At 45.2% G+C, this 24,961-nt stretch overlaps 1 protein-coding gene and 1 long non-coding RNA gene across 4 annotated transcripts in view; one reads left to right on the plus strand and one right to left on the minus strand.

The window, feature by feature from the left end:
* LOC100910524 (uncharacterized) overlaps positions 1-23,506 on the plus strand; it is a 60,467-nt gene extending 36,961 nt beyond the window's left edge. For both annotated transcript variants that reach the window (XR_010053763.1, XR_010053769.1), the window contains one exon: positions 1-23,506. This is a non-coding gene — a long non-coding RNA (uncharacterized LOC100910524).
* The window catches only part of Zfp706 (zinc finger protein 706), an 8,629-nt gene continuing 6,409 nt past the window's right edge, over positions 22,742-24,961 (minus strand). Inside the window, exon 4 of one of the 2 annotated variants that reach the window (XM_063264113.1) lies at positions 22,742-24,626. The gene's annotated coding sequence lies outside the window, so the exon portion shown is untranslated. The remainder of the gene's footprint in view (positions 24,627-24,961) is intronic. The other variant, NM_001394374.1, reaches the window with a different exon arrangement.

Consider the following 24,961-nt stretch of genomic DNA (forward strand, 5'->3'; position numbering starts at 1 on the left):
ATATGGAGAGGCCTGACTGTCAGAACAACCCAATCTTTAATCAAACAACGGCTTGTCCCGGCCTCCCTCCTCGGGCGGAAGCCTGCTCTCCTTCCTGTGACAGAAAGCCACTTCTCTTCCCAATTGTCACTTTTCTCTTCTCAACCCATTCGCTGGGCAGTGAGCTATGGGGGTGACCACATCTCCTAGACTAATTTGGTCTGGGTATGGCCATGTGACAAAGTTGCTGCCAGGGTGACAAGAAGGAAGCTTCTTGGTTACTCCCTCACCAAAAGTGAGTGCCCTTCCTTCTGATAGAGATGGTGAGGGCTGGAGCCTGGGAGAGGCAGTAAAAGCTTCATGCTGAGGACTGAGCACGTGAGCTTTTAGTCTTGAGGTAGTCGGGTGTGGTGGGGCACGCCTGGAATCCCAGCTACAAGAGAAACTGAGATCAGCCTAGGCAACAAAGTGACGAATAGATTCTAAATGTTCATGGTAGGTTGAAGGGGCTGTGGGATAGCTCAGCAGGTAAAGGCATTTGCGAACGACAGTCTTGCCAACTCCAGTTTGACACCTTGGACCTGTGTGATAGAGGGAGCCAACCTCCACAACTTGACCTTTGACCTCCATAGGGACACCACGTCAGACACGCACACAGGTACGCACGCACGTGCGCGCGCGCACACACACACACACACACACACACACACACACACACGCACACACACATAAATGTTCTTTTATTTTTCAGACAGACAAAATGAAAGGCTGGATGGAATACAGCTGAACAGACTGTCTCAACACACTTCCTGTTTTGCATGCCTGTAATTCCAGCACTTGAGAAAGAGAGGCAGGGGTATCCGGAATTCCAGTCTAGCCTCTGCTACATTAAGACCCTGTTTCTCAATGCTCCGTGGTTTGAACTCTGTCCCTGTAGCTAAGCGTACACGTCACCACTAATGATGACCACAGGCATTCTGAAAGTATCTTCCCAGCCAGACTGAGCCTCTCCACCAGTGGCCTCTCCAGAGCCCGGGCAGTTACCTAGGACCTGCCTAGCTCTGCGGTGCTACAGCTGTCTGTACAGATGTCTTAGCTGTCACTGTAACTTGAAGCAGGACAGGGACCAAACCTTACCCGCGGAGTCTTATTACCGAGCTGTACACAGTACATTCAGTAAGTGAGCCGAGTTAATGGATGGTTCCTCGTTGTCTGTACATGCTAAGTTATAATAAACCGAGGTGGTTAAGTAACTACTCAAAGGTGGCCAGACAAGAGGGCTGGGGAGGCGGCTTAGACAGGAAGCTCTCACCTGGCTTGAGAGATAAGAGATCACCTGGAGGCTAGAGGGTAAGGGTTACTGGTGGGTTACTGGAGCTTTCCTCTGTTTGAAATACACTTGCATCAGCAGCCCCCAGGGAAACCTGGTCAGTATGCATGCGGCACTGTGGAACCCTGGAGAAGCCAAAACAAACAAACAAACAAACAAACAAAAGCTGGGTAAGAAACTCAACCCAGGAACCACAAAGATCTGCAGTCAAGAACGTTGGATGGAAATTAAACATTAACTGACAGTTTGTGATTATCAGTCCAAAAATAGGCAAAAGGAAATAACAGAAGCATTATCTTAGTTAAAGATTACATTAGAAAAAGAATTAAGGGTTTTATTTGACTGGAAGCCCATCACGAGTCTAGAATAAGACGCAAGGGTTCAAAGGTCCCAACTCAATTCTGAGCCGGACAAATCTATCCGCAAGCTATTTCCAGGGTACCTGGTTAGTGCTGGGAGAGGAAGATCAAAGGCAGCGCCCACAGCTTCCTAAGCTGTACCCAAGGCACAAAGCACAGAGCATTTGGTGCTGTAAGAGCTAAATCATGCTGGGTGGTTGTGACACATGCCTTTAATCCTGGCATGGGGGGTGGGAGTGGGGGAGGCAGATCTCTGAGGCCAACCTGGTCTACAGAGCGGGTTCCAGGACAGCCAGGACAACACAGAGAAACTCTGTCTTGAAAATCAAATCAAATCAAATCAAAACAAAACAAAACAAAACAAACAACAACAACAAAAAAAAAAAAAACCAAACAAGCCAAAAGAGGTAAATCATAAGGAAGCCTGGCACAGCTCAGACTGGGAGTGGCTGGGTCTGACCTGAGGGTGACTGTGGAGAGGAACAAGGCTGTGTAAGGTAGGTATGGTGGTTCTGACTCTCTGGAGAGAGAGGCCCAGTGCTGGCCTGACACTGCAGTTCATGTGAGAGGGAGCAACACAAGTTTCCAGTCAAAAAAAAAAAGCAGAACAGCTGTGTTCTCTGGCCAACATGGAGTGAGGTGGTCCAGAGACGGGCTCTCTAGAGCTGGATGGTCTTGTTCAGCATCGTTTTAAGTGAGAAATTGAAACTAATGGAAAAGGATACAGCTAAACTTCTGAGGGTGGTGGGGTATAGCAGAACCAGAATCTAGTGAGGTGCCAAGAGGACCAGAGGTGAACTGAACCAAGAATGACAGACTCACTGTCACTGTTGCAGTGAGGACAGTGTCCTAGAAAGACTCCACACAAGAACAGCAAGAGAGTCAAGTAGAAGACAGTAAGCAGAAGGGTAACACTGGGCCAACGGGGGAGACTGTAGACGAAAGGGAAGGAGACTGAGATGAGAGGATCACTTTTAGTTCAGGGCTAGCCTGTACTACAACAGTGAGTTTGAAGCAAGCCTGGGTTATACAATGAGACCCTTTCTCAAAACAACAATAGGAAAGAATGAAAGGAAGGAAGGAAGGAAGGAAGGAAGGAAGGAAGGAAGGAAGACGACGAATTTGGGGTGACTTTATATATTTGGAGGGCTCTGTTGCTACATTATCACACTACTTCCTAACTTACTTTAGTGGAAGACCCTACCGAGTGGCAGCCATTTGAATCTATGGGAAGAGAAGGGCCAGATGACTTGGGGCAGTGAGTAAGTTGAATACAGAGTTCAGGAGTTGGAGTCACAGAGGCCTGGGTCATTGCCCAGCTGTTAACAGCTGTGTGGACAAGTTGCCTTACACAGACACACCAAAGAGGGCTGAGCTTCGGAGATCTCATGTGAAGTTAAAGTTCCTTGGTTCTGAAAACGTGGGCTCTGTGCAGAGCAGAAAGGGATGAAGAAGAGAGGGCCATGTTGTTTGGAGTTGGCCCCTGTACTGTCAGTGATGGAGTAGCAACAGCCGGCTTGCTTGTCACACCCCACGATGACATGTAGTGATGGAAAGAGCTGACATACACACAAAAGCACTCTCCTGTGTGGGTAGGAGTGGGAACCAGTCCCCTCAGCTCATATCAACTAATTTTTAAAGAAAGCCATATGAGCTAGAGGATTGAGGAGGAGTGTAGGGCTGAGTCAACTGCATTTGTTGCACATCAGAAATGAGTTTCAAAGTTTCTTAGAGCCTTTAAAGCTTGTACTTTGCTTTCCAGAGAGCTTATCTAGAACCATGCTGAAACACATTTGGAAGACTCAACTGTACTCTCATTCCAGGGCGTTTTTGAAACAAAGACTATACATTTTGCTATTTTGAATATAAAATGCACCTTCAAGCAATACTGCAAGCAGGCAACTGGCTATTCCTTATATATAAAAAAATGAAACCACACAAACAAAAGCCAGTTACGGTCTCATGAGATACTCTCTTTTTCCCTTTTCAAATGGAGAGTGTTGCTTGTAAACACCCAGAATTTCCATCAGAAAGGAAACAATCAGGTTTCTGAAAGGCAATATATATATATATGTATATATATATATATATATATATACATACACATGTGTGTGTATATATGTATATATACTTTAATCTTAATCTTTTTATTAATATTTTACGTGTATGGGTGCTTTGTCTGCATTCATGTCTGTGTATCACATGCATGCCTGGTGCCTGTGGAAGCCAGAAGAGGGCATCAGGTCCACTGGAACTGGAGTTACAGAGATTGTGAGCCACCATGTGTGTCCTGGGAGTTGAGCCGGATCTTCAGGAAGAGCAGAGCCCCTAACTGCTAGGCTATCTCTCCAGTTCCTTGCACTTTAATCTTTTTTAAAAAGATTTTATTTTATGATTCCGGTGTTGCGGAATCAAAGGGGACAGCCTTGGACTGTAGCAGGAAGAGAACACGCAGCACACTGTTACTGTTTAATGGTGATAACCATTTTTTTAAACTTAGACAATACTTGGAAATATTTCAGTCCATTCTCTGACACACTTAACCACCCATCGATTATTACCATCAGTCAGATGGGGGCGTCATTACTTCATTGCGGGGTAGCTGTGAGGCTGAGAAGAGATGCTAAGTGTGGTGCTTCTTGTCAGTCAACAAGGCATTGCAGGTACCCGTGTTCTGCTCCTGTGGGTTCAAGGGGCAGCTCCTGGACAGTCTTTAAACCCTGGGAAGGAGCTTGGTCTAATACACTGCTTTCTGCACAAAAGCTGGGAGTGTGGTTTGGTGTGAAACGACAGTAAGAGAAGAAATCTGGGGGTTGGGGATTTAGCTCAGTGGTAGAGCGCTTGTCCAGCAATCGCAAGGCCCTGGGTTCGGTCCCCAGCTCCGAAAAAAAGAAAAGAGAGAGAGAGAGAGAGAGAGAGAGAGAGAGAGAGAGAGAGAGAGAGAGAGAGAGAGAAAGAGAAAGAAGAAATCTGCTCTGCGGATCGCCATTGCGACGCACACGCTATTTCTTGGCACAGACCTCCCACTTGAACTATTTAAAGTTCCACACAGGTGGAAAAGAACCCTGACTTGCGATCCGCCATGTGGACGTGGAGATATAACCGTTGGCTCCCCCCCCCCCCACCTCACCCCACCCCTTTCTTCTTTCTGGTAACAGAAAGCGACGTTCTGTTTTTAAAAGCAAAAGCGAGGGAAGGGAATGTATGTGGGTTTACTAGAATGCTGGGAGAAGAGGGAGGAGAGGCTGACTCTAGAAGGGTGAGACAAACGCCCAGGAGACAACGGAAAAACGCTCTGGTGACAAATGCGCGTGCATCGACAAGAAAACAGCCAGTGTTCGTACAGAAGAGGCACAGCTAGAAAACAGGTTTCTCTTTTAAAATAGCTTTGCAGCGGCACCCGCTTCCTCCCTTGCCTTTCCGACTAGCTCTTCACCTAGGACCTATAGGCAGGTCGTGCAAAATGCTAATGAGGCCACAGGGAGTGGGCGGGGCAGAAGCCGGTGCTCCGAGCCACCTAGCGGGAGAGCAGCCCACCACTAGCTTGAGGGCTGCGGAAAGCCAGACTTTCTGTGGGTGGAGCCACCTGAGGTCTGAAACTACACTTTTGGTAAGAGAAAGATGATTCCCTTCCTGGATCGCTCACTGCCTTGCCTCGTTTGGAACTCCCTGCAGGAATATTGTGGACTGTTTTTATCCCCTGGTATCTGTTCTTCCCCCCCTCAATAGTGTTTTTTCAGAATACCTCATAGTGACATTTTCTAGACTTCCTTTCCGTTGGTGGTGGTGTGGGGGCAGGGGAGGGGCATGGGTACTTCCTCTCAGGAGGACCCTCCCTTACTGCTCTTTCCTGGCTTGGATCAAGATGTAGCTGCTAGGGGCATCTGGACTCTGCTCATGAAGGCCACTCCTCAGAGATTCTGTAGACATGAACTGGGTTCCCAGTCACTACCAGGGCCCTGGAGTAGGCCTGGGCTGCAGCCTGTTTCTCTATCAAACTAAGAAGAGTTGGTTATCATATTGTTTCCAAGATGAAGGTCTTGCTGCATGTAGCTGAGCTTGTAGTCCAAAATATAGACCTATGGGTCCAAACAGAGCTTCAGAGGTTAACAGCACTGTCTGCTCTTCAGAGAACCTCAGTTTGATTCTGCTCTTCAGAGAACCTCAGTTTGATCCCCAGCGCCGACGACTCACAACTGTAATTCCAGTCTAGGGAATCTGGTTCCTTTTTCTGGCCTTCTTGGACACCAGACAACACGTCGTACATGTAGGCAAAACACCCATTACACATAACAAAAACCAAATAGAACTTTTGTAAATCGTCTTATGGTAAATGATTTGTATTTGGAGAATAAGCTTATCTTTTTCTACAACTAACTGACCTAGAAACAATGAAAAGGAATCAAGTTCTATGCTAGGTTATCTAAAAAAAAATAATAATTTCAGAAAAATCAATGTGGTTAAATATGTATCTAGTTAGGAGAGATAAATAAAAATGTCCCAACAATTTGCTATCTCTCCGGCCAGTTAGAAGTTGGTGAACTGGGCCAGCACAGTGTCAGAACACAGAAGCTGTGTGTATGCACAGAGCAGGGGCCGCAGCTCTCCGTGGTGTGGTTCAGAATCGAGTGAATAGTTAAAGCTGGAAGATCGCGCCCAGGGAGGTGCAGGGAAGCCAGCCAATGCCGAGAGTGCTGTGCATTATTTCGCAGTCTGTGGGAGAGGGAAAGGTCTGGAAGGGAATCATGAGGAGTGGCTGGTCCACACCCCAGCATACATTCATCCCTGGCCTCGAGAACAGCACCACTCTGAAAAGATCCACTGTTAAAATTCACTCCCATAAATACAGAGGGTCACAGCGACAGCTTGAATGCATCTCAGAACCAGACAGAGGGGGAGCTCTGCCAGATGTCAGGGCTAGTGCCTGATTGGACAGGAACAGGTTAAAATAGCATAAACACTGATCTTTGTTGCAGCCTCGGTATGTGTCCCAGGCTGAGCTAGAGTTATGGCCTTGAACTTCTGATCATCCTGCTTCTTCTGGATGCTAGAATGGACAGGAACACACCACCCTGTCCAACTACAAATCGCATGCTTAAATTACGCATTTTGTAGTTTTTTTAAATAAAGAACTCCTCCAGCTGGGTGCCTCACACTCGTTATTCAGCTGCCTTGCAGACACTATGCTATCATTCCTCATAAGCTTTGAGAACATGCGGGTATCCACTTATATCCAAAGATATTTTCAGTTCCCTAACATGCTTTTAGGGCCTGGAGACACAAACGCATTGTACACATCTTCTATGCAGCGTGTTCTTTCAAACGCATTTGTTCCAGCTTTTGTAATCTTGAGAACAAGGTCTTTGATGGAGAAGCAGCAGAAAGGGTTGCTTGTTCACATGAAAAAAAAAATGGACGTCGCATAGGAATGAGCCTTCAAAAATGCTACACTCAGATGAATGGGTCGCAACTGTGGCCACGCTGACCCACCTGGAAAGCTTCAAGCAGTGGCACCACGCCCGGTCCCCAGCACAGTGACTTCCGTGGTCTGCAGGAAGCTCAGGGATTTGTAGTTTTAATAATTATTAAATACTCCAGGTGACTCTAGCACACAGAGCTGGAAATGCACACACCTTGCCATTAGGAAAGCTGCTGTGGGGGACAGGGCAGGCACACTGGGGATCTAACACAGGGCCTTGGCTCTAATATGCTTCCATTGAGCCATACCCCAGCCCCTAGAAAAATGTTTTTCTTTTGAAAGCTTACCCCTCCAGAAATCACGTCTGTGTTTGTCACATGAAGTAAGCTCAGCCAAGCTTTAGCAAGATGTTCAGGCTGTAGCCCATATACTCACGGAACCTGAGGAAGCAAGATGCTACCTGACCCAGCTCACTGTTGCGAAATTGTATTTCTAAGTAGAATCCAATATATTTGCAATGCAGAGTTCTGCAGCCGCCTCTCTCCCATCCTTTAGTACTCCAAATCTGATACAAAAGCGACTCAGAATCTGTGTTCTTTGCACCCGTGCAGCCTGTCTGGTGCTAGAGTTCACATCCATTACAGTGGGGTGTACCCAGCCTCTCTCATGCCTGGGCTGCTTTCCTCTTGCACTGGTCATGTGACTGACTATAGCAGAACCCGCCTTTTTAGGTCCCCATCCCTCATACTAAATTCACTTTTGTTTCTGTCCATGGAATCACCTATAGCTTTTAAAGTGTCCAGTCCAACCTCACTGAAACAGGTTTCTTCATCAGGAGTCTCCATGCGCCCTCAGAATGAGCTCAAGGGCAGCCGGGGGTCCTCCTGCTAGTGCCTGGACATTGTCCTTGCTTTTCTGACTGTTTCCACGCCACCTGCCCCGGCAGTCTCAATGTCCTTCTATATGAAATGGGAAACTCTTCCATCACATTTTCCTTCCTTTTGAAGTTAAGAACTTTATCAAATATACTTTGAGTAGACAGAACAATCTATCAAAGGCCCAAATGGGGCAGTACCTTGTTCTACATCTTATCAAGACCTATAGCTGCTGGGCAGGCCTGTGGTCCCCACTTTTGAACTGCTCCACTATGGTATCAACTTCTGATTCACCTCCACTGTTCCTCAGACGGGTTGCTGGGGATGGCTTTCGGACAGTCTCTGCTTCTCTGCAACCCTGCGCACCAGAGCTCTAGCATGCTAGCAGGAGCCTGGTTTCAGGGTATACACTTTCTACATATACTTCTGTCGGTAACCGTGGAAATGCTTTCATTTCACACACTGCTCACTCTTCCTCCCCACTACTCTCCCATGCAAATGAGGGATCCTTCAGCTGCTTCGTGAACTCGGGCTTCTCCAGGCACAGAGAGGCTGTGGCTTGCAAGGCTATTTGGTTTAGTCTTCCTGGTGAGTTCTGAATGGCTAACCAGCACATTCTTTCCAGGCCTTGCACAGTGAACTTTGATCCTCATTAACAGTCTAGCCCCTGCCGTTCGCCACTCAGGAGGCAAGCAAGAGTTTGGGAAACCTTTACAGAATTAATGACAATGGCCCCTGACATTTTGTGCTCACATCCAGGCTTTCTGCCCATGGACAGGAAGTCTGACATGGCGGTCCACAGTGTGGCTGGTTCTCAGACAGCTCTTGCTCCCTGCCCCTGGCTTAATGCTGCCAAGGCCCTTGCTCTTCTAGTGGTTGCTGGTGTCCTTAGCTGAAGTAGGAAAAACCTCTCCCCTTACAGCAGGGAGCAGCTCTTCCTCTCTGCCTGCCTACAGGAGCTTTTGCTCTGGCTCCAGAGCGGGTCAGAGGCACTCGGGACTATGCTTGGGCCCTCTCTTGCCCTCAGGAGCCTGTCCTGACCAGGCAGGTTTTGTGCTGCCTTTCTGTTCTCCAGACAACCTTTTCAGTTCTTTCAACGCGGAACTCTTGCAGAGGCCTGTACATGCTGGTCTGCCTTCCTACACTGCTTCTTTAACCAACTAAGGTAGCTTCTACCCCCGTCTGACAGGAGGCACAGTGAGACCTCTCTCCCCTTAGCCACCCTCTTCAGACCTCCTTGGACCCACATCCTCTTCCTCTCCTGTCTCAGCTCTAAATGCTGGGATTGATCTTAGGTCTCTTCTCCTCGTACAACCCTTTTCTCTACTTCAGCTAGAGTGACGTTCCGTATTGACGACTGAGTTTCTGGCTCCCCCAAACTCTCCCTTGGAGTCAAGTACATGTTGCACGGCGCTGCCACTTGGCTGACTAATACCCTATCAGGGTTCCTGTTCGCACCCCCTTCATGGCCCTGCCTGTTTCTGCAGAGTGCCACTGCCCACACAGTGATCCGAGACTTTGCTACCTCCTTTTCTCTCTGTTACCCTCAGCAGGTCCAGAGATCCTAAGGACTGACTTCCCACCATCTTTTGGTTTGCTCACTGTCACTGGATAGCTCCTGATCTATTCTCACGCCCCATCCCTTCCAGTTATCTTCTACGTCACAGGCAGAGCACTGCTTATCAAATAAAAGTCAGACCACCTCACTCCCCTGCTGAGGGTGGTTCTATCAGACACTTAAAGTCCAAACTCTTGGCCACCCTATCCTGTCCCTTGTTCTTTCTATCCTGGGTCTGGAGACAAGCAAAGCCTAGGTCATGCGGATCCAAGAAAGGGATCTGGTAAGTCACCCACTTTAAAGCTGACCCCACCTGGCTGACAGCACCTCTGGTCAACACAACAGACTCTGAGCTGCATGGGGGCCAGAGTTGAGTACCTAGGTGGTCATTCTGACAGTGGCAGACAAGTGTTTCTGGCCACTCCTAGCCAGCAGCTCAGCACAGCAGGCGCGGTGCTGGCCCCATCTCGTCCAGCACAGGAGCTCCTTGCCTGAGCACATTTTCTTTGGGCTCTTAGTGACACGAAGAAATCAACTGCCAAAACTGTGTTCCCGTCTTATACCCTTTTCTGCCCAGTCCTCCTTCACAGGTGAGGGTAACACCTTAGCATGGCTAAGGCTGCCTGGTCTCTTCCTGCTCCTGCCTCCATCTTTCTTAGGGTTTCCCTTTATACTTCAGTTTTGCTATCAGCTTCCCAGGGACAATATTAGAAGCTTGACTTATTTTTCCTGGGCATAGAACCCAGGGCCTCAAAAGTGCCAGGCAAGCCTACTCGAGGCTTCGGCTCTAGAAGCGTAGAACAGGGCTGGAGAGATGGCTCAGCAGTTAAGAGGACTGACTGTTCTTCCAGAGGTCCTGAGTTCAAGTCCCTGCAACCATGTGGTGGCTCACAAGCAAAAAAAAACAACAACAAAAAACAAAAAAAAAAAAAAAAAAAAAAAAAAACTGAGCTTAGAAGCGTAGAACACTGGCAATGTAAATCATGGCCTGTAAAATATACATAAAATCATCTGCTTAGTCCTCACACCATCCACTGGAGGACTGAACACACATTACAACAAACACTAAAAACAAAGACAAAACCACTTGTGTGCCCCACGGCCTCTGAATTACCACCTGCACTGCAGAACCAGTCTGTGGAATGGACAGTCATTGACCTGCATAGTAAATTCTGTAAAACCTTAAAACTACAGGAGAGCCGCACATTTATACTTAGGGTCTAGAAATCACTTAGTAACTTGGTCACCAATACCTGGCACCACTGGCAGCTTCACTAGCTCTGTGGAAGGACTGTGGTCACAGAATGCTGTTCCTGTCACCTGAGGAGTGGCACTCATCCCTGTTCTTCTGAAATCTGAACATGTCAGCTCCACACACACCAGAACTGTTGTCACCTGCGTCCCCTGCTGTGGCTCACAGAGGCCACTGAGTACTGTTGCTGATCCCCTTATCCTATAAGAGACGCTCTCACAGGCTCTCAATTAAGCTTCAAACAATGCCAAAGGCAGTCTTCACATACTAGACCTCAGAAAGACCAGGCCCTCTCCAAGATCACCGGGTACCATCCAGAAATTCAGACCTCAGTTACTCAAAGACATGCCTGCCAGGGTCAGAAAACTTGGTTTCTTAATTCAAAATGATAAAAAAAAAAATTATCATTCCTTCCTTAAGTGTCCAGAACCTAAAACAAGTGTGTCAGCAGTCAGGGCCTAGAAAGAATGCCTGCAGTGCTGTAAGGGCACTGACTCCCCCACCTTCCTTTAGGAAGAGTCTTCCTCTGCCGGAGACTGGAGGGACACTTTAGAAAGGGCGGTAGGGGAGGGAAGGCATGCAGTGGGCTTTTCCCCAGGTTTGGTGTCCTGGCAACCTTACACTGGCCGTTTAAATCCCCAGATTCTCTCCTGTGCTCAGCGTTGACTGAAGAAGTATCTGTGTGTGCTTGGGAATGCTGCAGTGCTGTGCTGCATGGCTGCTGCTACTGCACACAGGGGCGAACGGCCAACACTCAGGTGGCTTACTGTTGATGTTTTAGTCAGGGTTTCAAGACAACCTTACAACCCTGGTTATCCTGGAACTGTCTCTGTAGACCAGGCTGGCCTGGAACTCGGAGATCCACTTGCCTCTGCTACCAGAGTGCTAGATTTTTGTTTTTTTCAAATGACTTGTGTTTATGTGCATGATTGGTGTTGCACCTGCATGTGTGTCTGTGGGAGGGTATTAAATTCCTTGGAATTGGAGTTACATACCATTGGGAACTACAGTATGGGATCTGGGACCCAGCTCTTCTGGAAGAATAGCCAGAGTTCTTAACTGCTAAGCCATCTCTCCAGCCCCCAAACTCAGTGTTTAACAACTCCCAGGCAGTGTTAATCAGGAGTCCTTGGCCTCTTCAGTTGTGTCACCAAGTCTTTAAGGACAGAATGACTGAGGTGACTGCTATCAGTTGAAATGGGCCAGGCAGGGGTATTTCATGGCCACTAGCAGGGCCATGAAAGTCATTCAGCCTTGAACACAGAATGCTTGGGGCACTGCTTTCAACCTTGGAAGGACAAACATTTACTACTGAGCTTTTGTCTTTATTTTATATTAGACAAGTTAATGAAGAACCAGTTGAGAACACTAATAAGAGACAAGCCTCTATATTTAGACCTAGGGCCAACGTCCCCGTGTTGACATACTATTTTCTAGTCCATTTGCTCCCTGGAGTCTGAGGGGACACACAACAATCTCAAAAGGTACTCTGATGCTCTCAAGTTAGACTTTCGATAATCAAAAACACTAGCAAACCCCGCTTTTATGTAACCATGTGAGCCAGTATCCCTTATGTAAATGGAGCAGGAGAGCTGTGACAGGAGGCACAGGGCCTCCCTCACAGGGAGCTTCTGCAGTACCAGTGGGCTGTGGCATTTCCTTCAAGTGGCAGGGTCTATTATTAGAGCTTTCATAACACAGCTCCGTTAGACAGCTTTCTCCCGAGCTGCAGGCTCTGCTGCTAACAGCTTTTCAGGTACGTTCGCAGAGGCCCAGCACAGCCCAGCAGAAGCCACCGAGAGCCGGACGGCGGCCACGGGTCCTACGTCTTCCTTTCAGAAGCTGTGAGGTTGGGGGAAGAAATTAGGTGACACTTTGCATCTGAAAATCAAAACTTAAGCTGACCAACCCCCATCTATTACAAACCACCCAAACTCAAGAAGCATGGCAACACGGTGGCCCTGGAAGGCTCCGAGCCTTCTCAGCAGTAGGAGCAGCAGTTGTCTAGCTAGGCTAGACAACTTTCAGCGGTCGGAGGAGGCTACAAATGAGATGGGGTCTCAAAACTAACCACAACAGAGCGAAACAAAAGAGGACCAGTGCCAACACCTCGGAGGGGGTATTTCACTATCTGTCATGAAACATTTTATATTACTTCCATAATTAAAAATTATTCTTAATCACACCAGCCAACAAACAGATACTAACAAGAAAAATCTCAAACTACTTAAGAGCCAAACAGGATTCTCCTCATATGAATTTAAAATACAAAAACTCAAACATTTTTAACACTCATACCTAGCCCACCAAACACCCTGATCGAGCATGAATTTTCCCAGAGAGCTAGGCTTTAGATGGCTAACACACCCATCGTAAAAACATTTACCATGTGCAGCTTTAGGTAAATGCTCACAAGGGCTCAGCAGAGAGGCCCTGTCCTCATTTCACAGGCTGTGAGTGTGGCGCAGGCGATGTGGAGGTGAGCTTTCTACTCGGGTCAGACTCTCAGCAGCAGGGACAGTTGAGAAACCCTGGCCTATTTCCTCAGTGATGCTGCATATTTCCCCCAGTCGTTTGACATCCACGTATGGGACACGGGCATCGATTTAGATTTGAATTATAATTACATTTACTTTGTGTGTGGGTCAGAGAGTAACTGGTGGGATCAGTTCCATTCTTCCATCGTGTGGGCCCCCGGGACTTGGTCATCAGGCTTGGCAGAACATGCTTCACCACGGAACCATCTTGCCAGCAGCCCAAACATTGTATTTTGGATCTGTTGGCTGTAATTGAGCCCTTTCTCTAGAAAGTACCCTGAATCACTAGGGAGTAAGATTCTTAGCAGAAAACCCTTATATCCACTGATAAAATGATTACTAGCTAACCACACACCAGCACACAGCAGTGCCCTGGGGGACCCATGCAGCACCTCTCAACAGATTTTATATGCTACAATTCCCTGGGTTTTGTTTGTTCCTTTTTTTCTTTCAGACAGGGTTTCTTTGTGTAGACTTGGTTATCCTGGAATTTGCTCTGTAGAGCAGGCTGGCCTTGAACTAGGAGATCTACCTGCCTTCGAGAGGATCGAAGGTCTGTACCACCACACTCAGCAAATTTCCTGTTCTAAAAAAACAAACAAACAAAAAACAAAACAAAACAATCCTCCTCCTGCTCAGCCTGTGAGGTAAAAAAGAGATGGCTTCAATGCCAAGAAAGCTGGGCCTCAGAGGCTGCAGTCACTTGCCAATCCAAGCTGGTTTCTGAACCTCTATCACTTCCCCTTGCAAAAACTTGGCTGGCTAACCCCAGCCAAAAGACAGCTGCTATGAAAGCATTGTTTGCACTTTTTACCCAGGAACTTTATTCCCAGGAGGTTTTCAAGAAGATAACCACTACTGATTTCTTAACTGGAAGTAAGCCCTTGACTGGGCTTAGAGGTTGAAAAGGGCGTCGTGGGCCAGGTGTATCGCCCCTTTCCATCTACCAGTGAGTGACGCAGGAGTGCTTGTTTTCTTGCTAACCATTAAAATCTAGTGCATTTTATGTATGTGGCAGTATTTTATAATCAATAATGCATAAAATAACAGACTTTATAGGTATAAATCTGTTATGAAAATATATTAAAATATACAATAAATTATAAATAAAATGTAAGTATATAAAATAGTGAAGGCTAAAACACTGAAGAACATAGGCTGAACACAGCATAATCATTCCTAATTATGAATCATAATAATTTCAAGGCAACATTTTAAAATGCAAGTTAAGCTCTCGATGCTTAAAAAAGTGAGCAGGACACAACACAGTACATTTTAAGCCGTGAGTACTTTCTGTTAAGTGACAGACAGAAATACAGCTCCTCAGAAGGAGGCCATGGTCACTAGTTTTTGTTGTGTTCAATTACTTACTTCTCAAGCTGGAGACTGACATCTGCCAGCCTTGATAGTAGCTCGTTTGTGTGAAGCCCATTGCTTGACCCTGGAGGAAGGCTGGGAGTGCTGACTGCTGGTGTCAAGCATGGGGACCACTGATAAGTCCCCCGTCACCTGAGAGCCTTGACTTGACTCCCCCTTTCTCGCTGCTCCTCAGTTACTTACAGCTTTCTACCCATCCACGAGAACAAGGGCATTCCAACATTTTAATCTTGGCTTGTTTGTTCTTTTGACTACATATTGCCTAAAAGATATCATCTGTTTCTAAGATTTCATCTTTATGCATGTCTATGCAAATCTCAGTTCAGTCCTGATTTTGAGCTCTAGTACCATATTCCAAACTACATGCTAAGTGCTCAAGGAATGCCGAGGCCATGTCGCTTTACCAGTATGCTGTTTCACAGGCACACCATGCCTTGGCGTTTGACTTTAACACAGCATGAACCCTTATCATGTTTTCCTGTTAGTTTCTAAAGATTGTGAGTTGCTCGAAATGCTTTAGATTGAAAACAGGAAAACCAGGTCATTTGTCATAGGACAGAGGGATGGTCCCCAAAGCATGCTGTGCACTAAGATGATCCACTGGGACATCAAGTGTACGAGTGTTTATCTACACATACGTATGTTTACCACACATGTGCCTGGTGCCCCCGGAACTGAAATGCAACAGCTGTGATCCCCATGAGAGTGCTAGGAACCACACCCAGGTTCTTGGCAAGAGCAACAAGTACTTTTAACCGCTGAGCCATCTCTCCAGCCCTTGGTGAAAAAGTTTTGTTTGCTGATAGGACTTTTTGACTTCTCTGTTACACTGGCTGACCTGGATAGGTAATGGTCTTCATCTACTACTCATGATACTATAGTGGTACATGCCAGATGATAGGTCTTTCTACACTAGGCTTAATATCCAAAAGTCTATTAAAACGTGGCCCTGAAAGACCTAGTCAGAATGTACCTACCTTATGGTGTACACTTCTGCCCCTACAGACCCAACCATGTCAGTGAATGGTAGTTAGTTAGAAGCACAAGGCTGCTCAGTTTTCTAAGAATAAATGAGTGAGTGCTTGGCCTCAAATGGGAACATTTATACCACCCGTGAGGCTCAGAGAACACCAAGCAAAAGAAAGCAAAAGGAAGTTAACAGTCTGGAAAAGCACTGACAAATGCTCTCTTTAGGACAGGGGACAGCATTGTAAAGATGACCTCAGAGGAGCTGGGATCTCGTACACTGGACCTGCTTAAGACTGAGACTGTCAACAGCCAATCCCAAACCAAGGTGGAGTTCCTTGATGAACTACTGGATTCTAGGGAAGGGACAGTTATCTTCAGTTATGTACCAGACAGTGAGCCCACAGGCTCCTATGGACAAAGGTAGTCCTGGTTAAAAACAGTGGGTCACAAAACAAAAGCCATGACTGTAGGAAAGGCGCATATAGGGAATGTGACAGGGATGGGAGACAGAGAACAGGGGGTGGGTATGATAGTATCCAGAATGCATTACAAATGCCAAGTGCGACACCATGATTCTGACGGAATATTCTTCCCATGTAAAGTTATAAGCACAGGAGGATGAGGACAAATAGTCAAAAGGGTCAACAGAAGAACATAGAAGAAACTGGCTGGGAGTGAGATTCATCTGAGATGGCTTCCAGTGCTGTGGACTGTGCCTTGCAAACGCCAAGTGAGCCTGTTTACTGGCTTCCGAACAAGTACAAAGCCTCACCATACTGTACCTTCCCAGTCAGCACTAGGGACAGCAGAAACTCTAGGGAAAGTTCAAGGTCAGCCATTGTGACACTGAATAAAACCAGGTGCAAGTGCACCCACGGCTCTTGGATCAGGCCCCAGAACTACGGAATACATCTTCCTAAGGCTTCCCTTGTAGGCAGCATTATCTACTCAGACTCCTCCTCTAGCACACAAAATCCTGCCAAGCAATACTTCCCTGAACACAGCAGAGATCGAGAAGTGGGCATCAACTTCACAGGATAGCCAGCTATCTACAAGAAGAATGGTTTGTGTAACCTGTTTCCACAAACTTAAGCTTGCATTTTTCTTTTAAAAACAGAAAAGTCATGCTTGATCTGAGCATGCCTGCTAAAAGCTAACACAATGGCTCCCACAGGAAAAGGTGCCAGGACAGATTGCTGCCATATTTTGGGCTCATGGAATAAATTTTCTTAAACCCTAAATGAATTTGCATTTATTCCACTTAAACAAGTACTTACTGGTTTTACTTCAGTGTTATTCTGACCTAAAATCTCCCCCCATACTTTGTGCAAATTGACCATTTAAAAGAGCACTGGCAGTCCCCAGCTCCGAAAAAAAGAACCAAAAAAAAAAAAAAAAAAAAAAAAAAGAGCACTGGACGGAACTGTTCTGGAACACTTAGAAAGTAAACATAAAAAACAATGACAAGTATTTGTTACAGTTGCACACTAACTCAAAACTCAAGGAACCAGAAGTAGGACCACTTCTGTTGCAGAGGGCCCTAAAGAACCTTACACAAAATGACAGAGATCAGGTTACTTCTAGTAGTTATGCATTCTAGGAGCAATCCCATCAGACTGGATAGGCTAAACAGAGTCTCACTAAATGGCAGGCAGGCAGGCAGGCAGGCAGGCAATGCAGAAGAAGTAGTTAGTGGCTCAAAGAATGCATGCTAGCTAACCTTGACAGGAGCTCATAATGAAGTCGTGGAAGAGCTGGATGTGCACACTGGGGCTAGACTGAGGAATGCCTGTCACTGACAAGCCACATGCTTCAGGAGAGGAGCAGGCTGGAATTGTGTTCTAGGAAAATGTCTCCTTACAAATGAAACACGGTGAGGGAAGATACAAAATGTAAACTAAATATGATCATCATGGTTTATAGCCAAGATACTTAAAGACCAAGACCAAACTGATGCTACGACCTTTACTACTTTCTTTTTAAAAGTCAAGACATGAGTTACATTTGCTTATTTTTCTGGATAGCTTCCTGCTGTTAGCACTTTCCTGCACTGACAATGGTTAAAATCTCATATAAATTCTGTAAGCTGTAAAGCCCTGAGCAGGAGCAAGCATGAAGGGCATGTGGAAACCAGCAGAGGCATGTTCTCATCAGGTTCCTCTCCTTAAAAATGTGTAGTTGTCTGCGTGTGTGCGTGTGCGTGTGTGTCACGTGGCCATGGTGTCCTTTTGGATGGAGGCCAGAATACAACTTTTGGCAGTTTGTTTTTCCCTTCCACTGCAGGTTCCCAGGACCATACACAGGTCACCAGACTTACACAAGTACGTCTGTCTACCCACTGAGCCACTTCACCGCCCCACCATTCACTTTCACAATGCTTTAAAAAACTTGCGGCAAGAAGACCAGAGGCAGGACCACTTAGCCCCATTCTTGTCACTGGGGGCTTCTTAGCATACTTCTAGCTTGCTGTCTTGTTTCCTGTATTGGTATGTGTCCCCCTCACATGTATTTTCTTTAAAGTGCTGAGCTTCATGGAGAGCTTTAAGGAACATGCACATTGCCACCAGAAGAGCCCACAGGCAGGTGAGGAGGAAGCAGTACAATCCCGAAAACAAACTAGAAATGGGCAGGTATGCGTGAACATGCATCACACACTAGCTTCAGCAGCAGGAAGCTGCAAAGCACTGAGCCGTAACGGGTACATGTGCTCACACATTTCCTTTACTTGAGATCCGACACAGGTCTCAGCTTCTCCATCTTCAAAGGTGACTAAAGACTAGACCCCCACCCTTTAATAAAAAGCAGACCAGAAAAAGGCCAAGGAATAGGAAACTCAACATTGCTACTAGTCTACTTTGCTACCTTAGGCTTACTTCCTCCAGAGCAAGAAGGTGCCAATAAATAAAATGTGGGGGTTGGGGATTTAGCTCAGTGTTAGAGCACTTGCCTAGCAAACGCAAGGCCCTGGGTTCGGTCCCCAGCTCTGAAAAATAGAAAAAATAAAAAATAAAAACAAACAAACAGGTAAAAAAATAAATAAATAAAATAAAATGTGTTTACCGACTGAGTAAAATACATGTAAATACTAAGTTCACACTCCAGCCATGTGGTAGGTTAAGCTTGGCACACACCTGTAATCTTAATACTCTGGCTGAGGTGAAAGTGTGCACTGGAGGCCAGCATGGCTCTACGTACAGCACTTGGCTCTACAATAAGGTGTCTGAAAAATGGGGCCCATGAGAAGTCCTTCTGGCAACTACTGCAGACACAGCCCCCATTTTAGCAGGTTGTGGATTACGGCTTTCATTATCATGTTCCCTGGGAGCCTTCAGTTCTCCAGCTTGCTGTGGACAGCACACCAAGCACACAGAAGGTCCAACAGGAAATGGGTAATGGATAAATTGTACCTGGTAACGAATAAAGCAGAATGTTCCAAGTTTCACTAAACACCAAAGGACTACAGCACATTTAAACAAGTTGTGTGTGAGAGAGAGCTGGCCCTCACAAAGTACTGAAAGGCAACACCGCTGCCCAGAAAACCTGGCCTGCAGTTTTGGTTCTCCCTCACCCTCTCATAAAACACACTGCACATCTCATCATCTGCTTCCCAGCCGGAGCTGTCAGCTTAAGAAAAACTTATAACCAGAGAGAGGGGAGAAGCCATGGCAGGTGATGTTAAGATTCTGCTCTGTGTGTTTACAGGTTGTTATTAATGTTCTCAAGGGATGGAAGGTACCGGGCTTTGTATGTTTAAGTGGGCAATTATATCTTACCAATTGGGTCAAAAAAAAAAAAAAAAAAAGAAAGAAAAAGAAAAACTTATAACCAACCACAGCTACACCTAGGCCAAGTCATGAAGACAACTGGCTTGCTATGCTATGAACAGCACAGTTCCATGACAGACATGACTACAGAATATGTACATGTGTGTCCAAGTCTCAAACAGACCATGGCTGATTTTTTATAGTTTTAAAAATTCAGTTTTATCATACTCTCCAAAACATACATACATATATATAAATATTTTTCAAATATATGACTTTTTAATCCAGTATCATGTACAGACTCAACACATCTGGATCTCTCAGTGTAGATGAAAACAGCAAGGTCTCTGGACACTACCAACATCACTGTACCAAAGCAAAGCGAAATACCTTTATTTATTTGTTTTTTAAAGATTTATTGTATTTATATGAGTATACTCTAGCTGCCTTCAGACACACCAGAAGAGGGCACTGAATCCCTATTACAGATGGTTGTGAGCCACCATGTGGTTGCTGGGAATTGAACTCCGGACCTCTGGAAGAATAGTCAGTGCTCTTAACCACTCAGCCATCTCTTCAGCCCAAAATTCTCATTCTCTCTCACTCAATATATTCTCTCCATATTCTCTCTCATTCTCTTTCTCATCCTCCCTCCCTCCCTCCCTCTCTCTTCCAGAACTGAGGACCAAACCTAGGGCTTTAAGCAAGCACTCTACCACTGAGCTAAATCCCCAACCCCTTGTTTGTTTTTGAGACAGGATTTCTCTGTGTAGTCTTGGTCGTTCTAGAACTTGCCCTGTAGTCTACTTGCTTCTGCCTCTTGGGTGCTGGCATTAAAGAGGTATACACCACCACTGCCTGGAAAATTCTTAATCTATATTTATAACTACCTGAAAAAATAAAGTTAAATTATAAACAGGTTAGCTGTAATAGACAAGGTACAAAACGGTGTATAAAATAATTTCTTTCAAAGAGTATTTTACCCTAACAGAATCTTCCTACCTCAGCTACATTATATCCCCACTGTCAAGTAACATCATACTATACACACTGCACAACCTGACTCCACTTTAAGAGCTGCTCTCCACTCTCACCCATGGGCTCAAAGGCTGCCATGCATAAGCCTAAGCTGACTAGCCCACCCACTCTCAGGCTTCTGCTCACCCAGCCACCCCCACCTTGTTTTCACTCTTTGCTCCTGTTTCTCTCTCCACAACCCTAGACAACTCCCCATCCCACTGGGCATAACTGACCTCCCTCTCTCCCCACAGAGGCTACCCACAATACACAATGCACTTAATATCTACCCTAGACTTATGTAAATAAATACATGTATTTCTCTAGACGATACTATCATGTGTGAAGTACAGAGGCTTGGGACACTTCTTTACACAATGTTGCTTTCATGTTTAAGTTTACAACCAGCATAAGACTCTCACAGCACCACCCTCAAGTATATCAGCAATTTCAATTTGGAGCCAGAGAAACAGCTTAGGGCTGGCCTAGCATGTGTAGGCCCTGGGCTCAGTCTCCCCTCAGCTTGGGGTATAGCGGGGGCATTGCTAGGTATACAAAAACTCAGCCAGAGAACCTGTCCCATAAACACGTGGACCAGGAGATTCTTCCTTCCCCCAAAAAATATTCAAGTAAAAATGCTAAAAGAAGAAAAAAAAATCTTCCCCCCAAAAGAACCATTGGAGAAATGCTTATTCTGGGAAGACAGTAAATAAGCCTGGCACTTGTTAGTCTTACAAACTGGGAAATTCTGAAAAGCCAAAACACGGAGTATCTGACACTGGAGCCAGTCCGAAAGCTGCTACCAGTCAAAGCTGGAATAATTTTAACAGGACAAATAGAGTACAATCCAGTAGTACTGGGCTGAGAACCCGTATGGATTCACATAGGCAACTGAACAAATGGGACTAAACAAAGCCTCCATAGACCTCCAAGTAACAAAGGCTGCTTCTTAGCAGCCAGAACTCAGCGAGAGGAGCGAGAGGCAGAGAGCGAGCACTGCGGTCCATACAACAGAAGCCATTAGCAATCACCATGCAGAGCGATGTGCAGGTTGGTGCACACCTGCAATCCAAGCAGGTAGAGGAGCACGGATGTCAGAGAGCATGCCGGGCTATACGAGACAGCGTCTCGAAACCCACACACAATTATGCAACAGCACTGTAAACACAGATGATTCTAAAGAGTAACTTTTACATTATCAACTCTGAAGATCACAGCCGTACAGGCACAGACAGCACGTGGCTGAAGTGTATAGTGGACACTTCAAACCTGGAGCTACTCTACACAGGAGATGAAGGAAAAAGTGGCTGCAGAAAGAAAACGACTCAGCTCATCAACAGAACGCTTACGAGGAGTGCTTTACTGACCACTCTGGCATGTACAGTGACATCACATAGGGCATGACTTGGTTCACTATCTATACACACTAAACAAGAACCCCAAGGTAGGAAACTGTACAAGTGAACTCATTCAGACCTGGTTATTTAAGTGTGACACTTTAGACTGTGCTTGATCAATATAGAAAGAGTGACACGGCCACTGCAGCAGGCAGTGTGCTACAAGTGTGAATAATGAAAAATAAAGGCTGGGGCTTTGGGTAACCTGTAGTTTTAACTATTATTTTATGCCATAGCTCAAATTGCAATTACTCTGCAATACCTTTGAAATATTTGTAATATAAATCCCAGTCACAGGGTACATGACTGGTGGCACAGGACTTTAATCCCAGCACTCAGGGAGTAAAGGAAGAAGGATTTCTGAGTTCCAGGTCAGCCTAGTCTATAGACCGAGTTCCAGGACGCCATGGCTACACAGAGATATCCTATCTCAAAAACAAAACAAAACAAAACAAAAAAAAAAACAAACAAAAAACACAAAAAAACAAAAAACAAAAGCAAAAAACAAAAAAACCCTTACACCACCACCACCACCACCACCACCACCACCACCGACACATCCCAAGTCTTGCCTCAAGTCTTGAGGTCACCGCAGGGTTAACCATCCTAGTCTAGCAGCTGGCCTAAGCAGTTTGTCATTCTCGTCATTAAGTCAACTCTTTCCTTCCAGTGCAGTACACTGCACACAGCAAGCCTCGAGCATGACAAACCCTTTGTTTATTCGTAGGCAGTATCTCACAGACTCAGTCAGATACAGGGAAAACGATGGCCAAAAAAGAACGAAAAGAACTTACTTGCCGTCCTCTGGATTACCGAACTATAGTTCAGAGACAATTCTAAAATCGGAGAGGGAGGAGGGGGAAGAAGCCATGCAAAAACCTCTTAAAAGGTTCAAGAAATTAGACTAGTTTCATTTTAACATCTTCTTTAATAAGACATTACAGCACAGTGAGGTCCCAAGTGTGTCAGCTAAACATGGGGGTGAGAATGGAAACAGGCTTAATGTGAACCCCATTCCTTTCCACAACTAACGTAAATACAGAATACAATCAGATCAGTCCCTTGCTATTTTATATCACCTTTGAAGACACCAACACAGTTTCTAAACAAACTTGTCTGTTAAGATAATCTCCAAATTAAATTACAGAGATGTTTGAGCTGTCATTTTTCTCCTTACAACAGATTTAACTGAAACACAAAATAGGACCATGCTGGCAATCCCCATGCTAAGAATGAAGATCCATCAACTATTCCCTATCACTGAGATACAGAATGAAATGTGTCTTCAGCTGCTCATAAAACAGTTAAATACAAGATTGAAAATGTTTTATTTTGAATTACAACAGTGAAACGAACAAAAAGAATTAAACTGAAAATTGTGAACAGGTTCTAAATAACCAGTTTGTTACTAAAGGAAACATACATCTGTGTAAAGCACTTTTGAAAGCTCTAAAATTGCCTTTTAACTAGAATGTCACTAAGATCCACAAAAAAACAGGTAAAACTAGTCAGCAACATTTTAGCAGAGGATAACCAATTATGAAAGGCAGGAAATTAAATAAGGAACAGACAACTGTACTTATGTGAGGCTGGGGACAGGGCTGCTGTGGAAAGTACCAGCACTAAGATTCTCCCTTGAGACACCATCCTTCAAATTCAGTGGCACCCTGAGCCAGGTGGTCAGAGTATGTTAAGCTGTCCACTAACTGCCCAGGCTACATCACGAGGGATCCGAACCCCCTGTTATCCACAGGTCAGGGCTGCAGCTCAAAGCGGCTGTCAGGATGTAATGGGTTTCCCACTACATCAATTTCTAAACTTAAACTTTACAGCAGACTTGCTTGTAAATTACAACAGCAGAACTAGTCTTAACTGGCAGAACACTTTGCTAGTTCAGGTGAAGTCAGACTAGACAGTCTTTGATTTCAGGAGCCAGCACGACTAAGTCTCTAAAATTAGAGTTTTATTTGAAAGACAAAGAATGTTCTGGGAATTAGCCTGGAACAAATCACTTTAATCTTCCTGTTAATGCAAAAATCCATTCATAAAATTAGCTAAATAACTTTCAAAATCTTTCAAAACTTATAGTTCAATTTCCAATGACGAATCTGAACAACCCGCGAAGACCCATGTAAGACACAGGCCTTCACAGCTCCCATCGCCCCTTCATTCGCTGCCCAGAAGGGCTCACTGAACCCTACCAGTCTTATGAACTGGATCTGTCATCTACAGTGCACTCCCAGATGGACACACAGGAAATGACATGCAGCTGTGAATACTGAAGCAGCAGCTCAGCCATTCCTTAGCCTACATCAGCTGCTGTAGAATCATGTGCACGATTTAATGAATGAGCCTGCTCTAGTTAACAAGCCTGCCACTGAGCTGAGAAGGGAGGACTGCTCTTGCAACACTAGCTCATCAATTCATTTTTATAAGGCAAATAATAAGGAAAGTTAGAACAGAATTTCTAGAACCATTTATCCTGTGGTGTTGTAAAATCAAAGCACTACTTTATTAAATGAGTTATTTTACACAATATGAACATCAATATAATTACAATTGTAAAAAAATTTTATAACAAGAATGGACTGATTTTTCAGATTTCCACATCAGAGTCAACTGTACATTTACACAGAATTGTCTTTGCATGAAGCCCAAAGGGAACAGCATAAAAATGAGTGTTTCTGTAGCCCCTTTATTTTTTGCTGATCAACAGTTTGTTTAAAAAAGCAGCTGCAGGTTTGTTACCTAATGTCTGAGACAGTAGAAGAGTCCAAGGTGTCATGAATTCACCTGTAAGACATAAGAAAAAGCTTCAGTAAATGTAATCACTGACAAGCATTTCAAATATCTAAAATAAAAGTCTATCAAGATGTCGGTCTCTGGTGTATTATAGGTAGAAAGAACTCTCAAACACACGTGCAGTATGTATCACACTATTTAGGAGGGCAAGAAATCCATCTACACATAAAGTTAAAAATAACTTCAAGGGAGTTCCTACAGAGCATGCCCATATTTTGCTCTTTATTTTAATAGAGAAAAGCTCTGCCTAGCACTGTAAATAAAAGGACAGTAAAAATATAGTCAGTAAATTGCTGACTTTCTGGGAGAAGACCCTTATGACTTGA

Source organism: Rattus norvegicus, chromosome 7 (genome assembly GCF_036323735.1).
Source record: "Rattus norvegicus strain BN/NHsdMcwi chromosome 7, GRCr8, whole genome shotgun sequence".
Lineage (NCBI taxonomy): Eukaryota > Metazoa > Chordata > Mammalia > Rodentia > Muridae > Rattus > Rattus norvegicus.